Below are 9,076 nucleotides of genomic sequence, written 5' to 3' on the forward strand. Positions count from 1 at the left end.
CAAACAATGATTAAAAACCATAATCTTCCTTGTTGCCCAGCTCGAACCAACGATGTGATAATAGAATACCAAGCAATAAAGGCAAATATTAACGTTGAGGAGTACCAGTTAGATGCGAGAAAGCATGGCTATATGTTAAACTTTCCCACTAGTCTAAACTTTATGCTTTTGCAATCGAGAATAGGTCTGAGGTCAATTGTACAGTAGTAGATTTAAGCTGCTTGGTTCCAAGTATTGTGCATTCCATAATGACTATGAGCACATGCCCAAGGGTTGCCACCAATTAAAGTGAAAAATTGAACACTTTATAAAGAAAGGATATGTTAAAGAGTTCATGCTAGGAAAAGGAGCCTTGGACAATTGTCATCACATGGATGAAATAAAGAATAATAATAGCATAAGACATGATTCAATTGGTAAGATCACATGATGAAAGAGATAAATGGCAAGAACAATCATAATATGTTATTCGTTTTATTTTTGGACCAGTGAGTGAGGGAGAGACAATGGCTGCAATAAAGATTAAGCAAGTTAAAGCGACCTCAATCCGAATGAAGAGCCTTGGGCCTCCAAGATGCATGATATAACCTTCAAAAGGGAAGATGAGGAAGCGTTTATTATGCCCCATGATGATGCATTAGTGGTTGAGCTTTCAATTACCCATTGCCTAGCAAAGAGAGTATTGATTGACAATGAAAGCTCAATCAATATCATCTTCTTGTCTACACTAAGGGAGATGAGATTCAACGAAAGAAAAAATGGAAAGCAATACCATGAATTTGGTAGGCTTTTATTAAGAGCCAAGCACTGTCATTGAGAAAGTGCTAATACCAATCACAGCTTATGTGGTCACCATCTTCTTAATATTGATGGTTGTTAAGATGACATCAACCTAAAATACCATTTTTAGCCGACCTTGGTTGCATGATATGAAGGTTGTGCCTTTGACATACCATCAAATGATGAAATTTCCAAATAGAAAGAAAATTGAAGTCTTGAAAAGCTTTTAGAAGATAGCTCTGACATATTATGTCAATGCTAAGAGGGTTAAGACTTATAGTGACAATTAGCAATCACAAAACCTCATAATAATAGCGCTTGAAATAGACAAGGAAGACATGGAGCAAATCGAAGAAGCTTTTTTGGATATTAAGATTTTTGAGGAAACCATAATGATAAGAATCAAGAAGATACTAAGAATGACAAAAAAGTTAATAGCTTTTCTTAGAGTGCATAAAGAGTGCTTTGCGTGGGATACAAGGAATATGTTAGGGATAGATCTAGAAGTTATAACTCGTAAATTGAATGTGGACCTTAATTTAAGACCTGTAAAGTAGAAAAGAAGGAAATTTACCCTTGAGAGAAATTAGATCATCAATGAGGAAGTTGATACGCTAGAGGAGAACAACATGATCATGGAGATTTGTTATCCGAAATGGCTAGTCAATGTTATGGTAGTCAAGAAAAAAATCTTACTTTCAATGCCATATGATAGAGGTCATCACAGCCTATCATTTAAAGATTATAATGCACAAATCTAATTTGGTAGAAGGATGGCATTATTGGTGATAGATTTACTAGAGTTTGATATAAGGTATGTATTACAGACATCTATGAAGTTTTAGGTACTTGTCGATTTCATTGCCAAGTCCACTACCTCTTTTAAATGAGCTGACAAAGAAATGAAAGCATTTAAGGGAAGCCCAATTGATGGCTCATCTAATTCAAAAGAAAGTAGTGCTGGGATATTATTAAAAAGCTCTAGTGAAGATTTGGTACATCATTGTTTAAGATTTGATTTCAAGGCATTTAACAATTAGACGAAGTATGTGGCTTTTGTTATGAGACTTAGGCTAGCTTAGAAGTTTAGAGCAACTTTGTTAAAAATCTTTAGTAATTCTTCATTAGCAATGAATAAAGCGAATGGCTCTTACACTTCTAAGGACTCTTCCATCATGTCCAATCTAGAGAAAGTTAAAAAAACTAATATAAACTTAAAAGGTCAAGCTTCAACAATTATTGTGAGTCAAAAATAGCCATGCAGACGCCTTAGCAAATATAGCTTTTGTGGTGCCATCAAACATAAAATAATCAATTCTTGTCGAATTCCTATCAGAGAGGAGCAGGGTGTCATCATATAAGCCAAAAGTTAGAAATTTAAGGATGATGGCAGCCAAGTAGTGCAAGCTCAGTGATAAATTGTACTAAAGATCCTATTTGGAACCATTGCTCAAATATCTTAGTTCAAAAACTGTGTTAAAGGTCATGGCAGTGATACATGAAGGAGATTATGGAAATCACTTAGGAGGAAGAGCTATGATAGGAAGAATTATGCTATAACTATTTGCCTACTTTACTTAAATGTTTTAAAGTATACACCAAAGGATATGATAAATGTCAGAGATTCATCCCAGTTTGCCATGTGCCTTCTAATGAGTTTATATCTGTCACAAGCCCTTAACCATTCATTCAATAGGGCTTAAACATTGCAAGACCATTGCTTGTCACCCCCGGGGCTAAAAAAGTTAATTTTAGCAGCCACAGACTATTTTACAAAATGGTTGGAGGCTTAGGCATATTCTAATATGAAATACTTAGCTATTTGTTCATTCCATCTAAAAGAACATTATATGCAGATTGAGGCTCCAAATACCATTATTACTGACAACGCCTCTCATTTTATCAGCTTAAAATCTAAGAAATTTGTTCCAAATGCGAGATTAGAATCTTATACCCCACCCTATAACATCCTTAAGGCAATTGGTAAGTTAAGGTACATTGAAAAAAACGCCTTAAGCAAGCTAAAGGAAAATGGGGCAAGGACCTTCTTAGAATATTATGGTCATATAAAACAACAATTTTTACTTCTACAAACTCAACCTATTTTTCTTTAGAGTTTGTAAGAATTACTATAAGTGATTTTTGGATAGCCACCTAATTAGTGCTTCTTCTAAAATCACCATATTTGGTGATTTTTCTATAAAAATTTCACTAGAAGTGAGTTTAGATTCTTTTTACCAAACATTATAAGAAGTGTGTTAACTTTTTCTGTAGCACTTCTAGGTCTTTAATAATCATATCAAAAGAGCTTTTAGTTTATGGAATAGAAGCAATATTTCTAGGTAAGATCACATAAAAAAGCCTGAGGACTAATGGAATTCTAAATGACTTAAACAATTAACTTATAAAGTACTTATTGAATGAAACATAAATGAAAAAGGAATCTGTGGCTATCCATATTCATTAACAACTTATGACATATGTTAAAACTAAATGGTTTTAGCTCAGAGATATCTTTCTAAAAAGATTCTTCCAAAACACTCAGAAACTTAATGAAGGTAAGCTCAAACTTAATAGGGAAGGCCTTTATCAAGTTACCATGATCCTTAGACTTAGCACCTTTAGACTACAATATTTGGAAAAGAAAGATATTCCTCGAAGCTGGAACTCTAAATACCTTTGGGCTTACCATACTCTTTCTTTCGATGTTTTAGCATTATCATTACATTTTTTAAAATATTTTATCTTGGTCGAAATAAACATTGTTTTGAATTTTTGTTATTTAATAAAATTCCGTTCATCTTTTGTTTCATTATTGTGTATGCACATCCTTTACACCTTCATACAAAAACAACTTAGCATTACCCTGTCCAATTCATCGACAATATAAGAAGGCTACAAGCCGTCTGGTTTATGGTAAGACTAAAGCCGGTCTCAAACTAGAAGGATCACAACCTAGAAAAATTGGTCAAACCCATCTAACTAGTAATGAGTACAACTTAGTCTCGAACTAGTGGAGTTTTGAATCATCTCAAACTAGTGGAGTTTTGAATCATATGCACTATGGAGCTTGCCTATGATCATTTTGACTTAATCTTAAAAGTACCAGTCTAAGTGAATAGATGGTGGAATTTAATGGTAAATTAGTCTCAAACTAGTTCAATTAACTGTTAACATCCCTCAATTATGTGGAGAAAACACCATATATCTCGAGTAACTTGCAACTTAGTTTTGTTAAATAATACGTGCCCGATAACAAAACATTCCATAATTAGTCATTAAAAGTAGATCACTCAGTCATGATAACTAATCTAAGTCTCAAAAGCAACTTTTAGACTAGGTTAGTTGCTAAACTTATTAAACAGATAAATAATTGTGCAAGATAAATGGAAATGTTCATTCATGAAATAAACTGCCAAATGTCTAGTTAGAAAGAACTTAAACAAGTTATTTGGTGAAATTTAAAAGAGTACAAAAAAAAAAAGAAAAAAAAAGGAAAACACAACAAATGGAAATTAAAGCAAGTATTGGGATTGTTGGCTTATCTATCGCAGATAAGTCTGCTATAGGATAAAAGATTCAATAGGTGGATTCGAATTCAAGACTTGGTCAACACGAGATTTTTGAATGTTCACTAATTCATTTGTCTCTTCAGTCTTGGCCTTTGTATTTTCATCTTCAAGCACATTTGCCTCCAAGGTACCTTTACCTTGCCTACATTTTCTATTTTAGTTCATAATAACTTCTTTTTCCTCCTCTTCTGCTACAGAGATATCGGATATGCTCCATGAGTCATGATTAGATGAATATGTGAGAGGAGACAAACTGCTTCAGCATCATAATGTTTATTCTTACCTTTGTAATAACCTTGGTACATAAGAGATTAATTCCTTTTCTCCACTTTTCAAGCTTCATAGACAATTTTTCTTTGAGTTTTGGCCTCTACTATGCCACATCCCTCTCAAACTTTAAGCTTTCTATCTTGACCTTACGATACGAACCTAGGTCGACCTGCACTGAAACCCATCTTATATTAGCTCGGATCTAATTATGTTCAAGTTCCAATAGTCACATTGACTCCTAACCAACTTGTGATTAGAAACTTTGATATATAATGAAGACGCCACAATAGGAGATGGAAGGTTTATTGATAAGTCAAACTAAAACACTCATTCACCAATGGTGTTTTAAGTGTTCAAAAGAACAAAGAGAATTCAATCTCACAAATAAATTTCTGTATAAAATTTAAGCTTAATTCTTATTGAAAAATAAGCCTTTAAATAGGCTACAAATTCATGAAATAGGCCCTAAAAACAAAGGAAAAACCAACCATACAAAGTGGTTTTCTATGGTGGCCAAAATTCTCACTCCTTTCCTAATCTAATTTGGATTAGTTAATTCCTTTATTTTGAATTAAGAATTAATTAATTTACAATAAAACTAATAAAATAATAACTTTCCTAAACTTATTTGTCGAGCAAATAAATAAATAAAAACTAAAAAGTAATGATAATTTTCTAAAACAAAAAGTAGAATCAAATTAGGAAACTAAAATACTAGCTTTTTGATTAAGTTGACTCTGACCATTCTTTGACCAATTTGAGCTCCAAATCAGCTTCAATATGCTTTTTAGGATGCCAAATAAGCTGATCATGAAGTCCCACACGTTTCCCTTCCTTGGAAGAAAGAGAAAAAGCCAACTCAGCACAATACAGTAAAGCCAGCACAAAATACAGTGAAAACAGGCCAAATTTACTAACTGTCCATACAACCCCTTTTTCAAAGACTTTGAAGCTGGTTTGACTTGATTCCATGTTCTCTTAGACATATTTATTGAATCCATGAAACATTGGAACCATTTCATGCTTCCCAGCCTCCATAATTGCACCAAAACTGCTACCCGAGTCCGTACCGGCTTCCACCACTTGTATGCTCAAGATAGGTCTTGGATCTTCGGGTATGGACAAGACCTTTTGAACATGAATTACTCCCTGGATAAAGGCAGCAAGATTGTTTAAACTTCTTAGCTTGAGCACTAGTAATCGGCTCGGTCTTCATCCATATCGGGTCGGCATCCCAGCAGGTTGTCGGTTGAGCGGATTCCGGCTGATTCGCATCACCTTAAATGTTGGTTTGCACTCCATGGCCACTTATTTCTTCTTCTTCAATAGATGGACCTTTTTTTAGGCTTCATGAAGCTCAACCTCCCATTTTGATAGCATGCTGGATACCATCTAGTATGCTTATGTGGCGATCACCATGTCTTGGGCAAGTTACAATTTTAGCAGTATTCAAGTCAATGATGAATAAGTTGAATAGAAATATTATTAGCAGTAAAGGATAATGATGTACAATGAAGGCTTATAAGGCTGAGTATTCCATTAAATCGGCTAGGTTCGTTTCGAGCACTAACCACACATCAACTAGCATAGTAGAAGTCATAATCTATGTGACACAACTTTATTTGTCATTCTTGAAACACATGTCATTAGAGTAGAATATATTGATCTCTTTAACCTGGATGATGTTGTGGGTCTCCTTAAGATCCTCGCTCTTTTAGGTGGGAAGCTTTGCGATTTTGTCGGTTAAGTTAACTGCCTCAACCATCCTTAGCCTTACATAATGACCTGCTATGAGGTTTTTTAAGCTACTAATGGTAAAGTACTCTTCTCGATAGTTATTTTATTTTTCCTCTTCTTCTCATCATTTTTCAAACCTTCGTCTGATTTAGGAAAGGGAAGGGTTGGTAGTCATCAATGTTTTGTTCTTTATGACTTTAAGTTGGTCTATCAAGAGATTTGAATAAATATGCATGTAGACATTAGGAAAAGGACTCCAAATTATTCGCATGTAATGCTTAAGCCTCGTTGTTTAATAAATGTATATTTCAATAGGAGGGAAAATAGGAATACCTATTGGTATATCTATTATGGTGCGATTTTTGCTAAAACTAAGTTCTCGTCTTTCTGCAATCTTTTTAGGCTTGAGTTTATGATAGGAATGTCAATTAGACGAAGTGGGGTGGGGTCGGTTGTTGAAATCTTATCCCCATCCCCAAAGGGAATTTTTTATCCCAACCCCGCGTTTTTCTCCATTTTTTTAGATGCAGGGTGAGGACGAGGATTCCCCAGTTGGGGATGGGACGGGATAGTTTTTCCCTCTTTTTTTTATAGTTGATATTTTTTTTTTAAACCATCCAAACCGATTGATAATATATAAAAATTACCATAAATCCAACCATAACATAAGCAACTCCATATCATATACATAAAAACATATTTTCCACCAAACAAACACAAAATCAAACAAAAAAAATCCAAATTCAATTTCAAGCTAACTCGTAGTAGGGAAAAAAAAAAGAAAAAAAAAATTCAAAAGCTTAGTGAGGTTACAGTTTTGGTGATGATCAGCAGCTTGGTGGCGGCAACAACAGCTTAGTGGTGGCGAAGCTTGGTGGGCTGGCAGTTTAGTGAATGGTCTGGTGCAGCAGCAGCTATGAGGTGAAGGTGAAGGTGATGACGGCAAGAAGAAAATGAGTTGTTGAATAGTCTAGTGCAGCAATAGCTATGAGGTGAAGGTGAAGGTGATGATGGCAAGAAGAAAATGAGTTGGTGTGAATGGTCTGGTTTGATGCGATAGCAGCTGTGAGGTGAAGGTAAAGCGAAATAACGGCAAGAAGAAGAAAATGAGTTGTTTTTCTTAGAATTTACTTTATATAATTTTTAACATAAATTAAATTATATAAAAAATAATAATAACAAATATATATATATATATACCGAGTCGGGTTCGGGTCAGGCCTGGCCCTGATCCGGGTTTTAATTTACTGCCTGAGCCCGCCCTGCAACCCCGACTTTTGGGGGAAAACCCACCCTATTAGGGGCGTTGCACTACGGGTTTTGGGATGTGCAGGGAAAATTGTCATTCCTAATTTATAAGAAACTCAAGCTAGTTTATCATTGTATCCTCTTCCTTAAAGAATGAGTGAGGCTCTTTGTTTAGTTAATGATCTACAAAAGAGGCCTAAGTTAGTTAAAGGAATGTGTATCACACATTAGACATTTAGTCAAAATCTTTACCAAAATTGAGATTTCATGTGCATCATATAGATATTAAATCGAACTTAGGAGTAGACTAACCCCAAAACCTTTTTATAAAGAATAACTTTGTTTTTCATTATTTGTAAAACGTCGAGTTATCTGATAGTAGCTTCATGCTATATCAAGCAGTAAGGTAGTATCAATGATCTTAACAACATTCTCTAAAAACTTAGAATAGCATACGAGAATGGGAATTGTGATTTTTATATTATAAAGCTCGACCAGGATTGAGAGATCGAGTAATATTCTCTAGCCATTCAGCATGATTTAGACAAGAAAAGGTCAAAGTAAGAAAGGATGGAACAAATAAGACCAGGGATTGGGAAACGAAGACCTAATCTGAAGGAAATTCCATGGAAGCACATCTAGCCAAATCGTAGGGCAAATTCATTTTAACCTACCAAGTCAAAGTCAACATAGAAAATATTGTATTAATTGGATATTTTCAAAAGTCGATCAAGGATGATGGGTAACCTATATATAAAAGGATCTTTCTTTGCCTCATTTTTGTTATGACGACGAGAAGTAATAAGCTCAATAGAAGTGTAAAAAGAGGATATCGTCCCTACTCCCTCAGTTTGGTCAACTAATATATGCTCTTACCCTTAAAGATGGGTAGGTGTTTGTCCATCGTCCACTTCGGCTTTGAGTGGGTCAAGTGTCCTAACATTCTTTCAAGGAATCAAGGACTTGTCTCTAGTTCTGTTAGCTAGCATATGAGTTTATTCATAATCTACAGAAGATGGGGAGCTATTAGATTCCTCAAGCTAGGACTCTCTTATAGGGCTAACATCCAAAGGTTGGTACTCGTCTACTTATTCATACAAAGATCTATTTTCAGTTTCCACAGATATAGTTATCAAATATGATAGTAACTAAGGAGACAAACTTGAATAAAATAAAATTTTTCTCGTGATGACTAATTTTCGAAATTAAAAAAAAAAAAGCACAAACAAAAATCAAAAGAAATTCAAAATAAGAATTTGGATCCAAAAGTGATAATTGACCAAGGAATGAAGAACTACTACGAACTCAAAGGCCAAAAAATAAATTCCTACAAATAAATACCAAAAGAGTGTGAAAACTCTTGAAACAAATCAACTTGAGGATCGAGATGAAGTCAATGATGTGCTTTTGGAGAGATAAATAGACTTGTGGTACTCTGAAGGTGAATTCCATTGAATGGGAAGGATATT

This window comes from Ziziphus jujuba, chromosome 3 (genome assembly GCF_031755915.1).
Source record: "Ziziphus jujuba cultivar Dongzao chromosome 3, ASM3175591v1".
Classification (NCBI taxonomy): Eukaryota; Viridiplantae; Streptophyta; class Magnoliopsida; order Rosales; family Rhamnaceae; genus Ziziphus; species Ziziphus jujuba.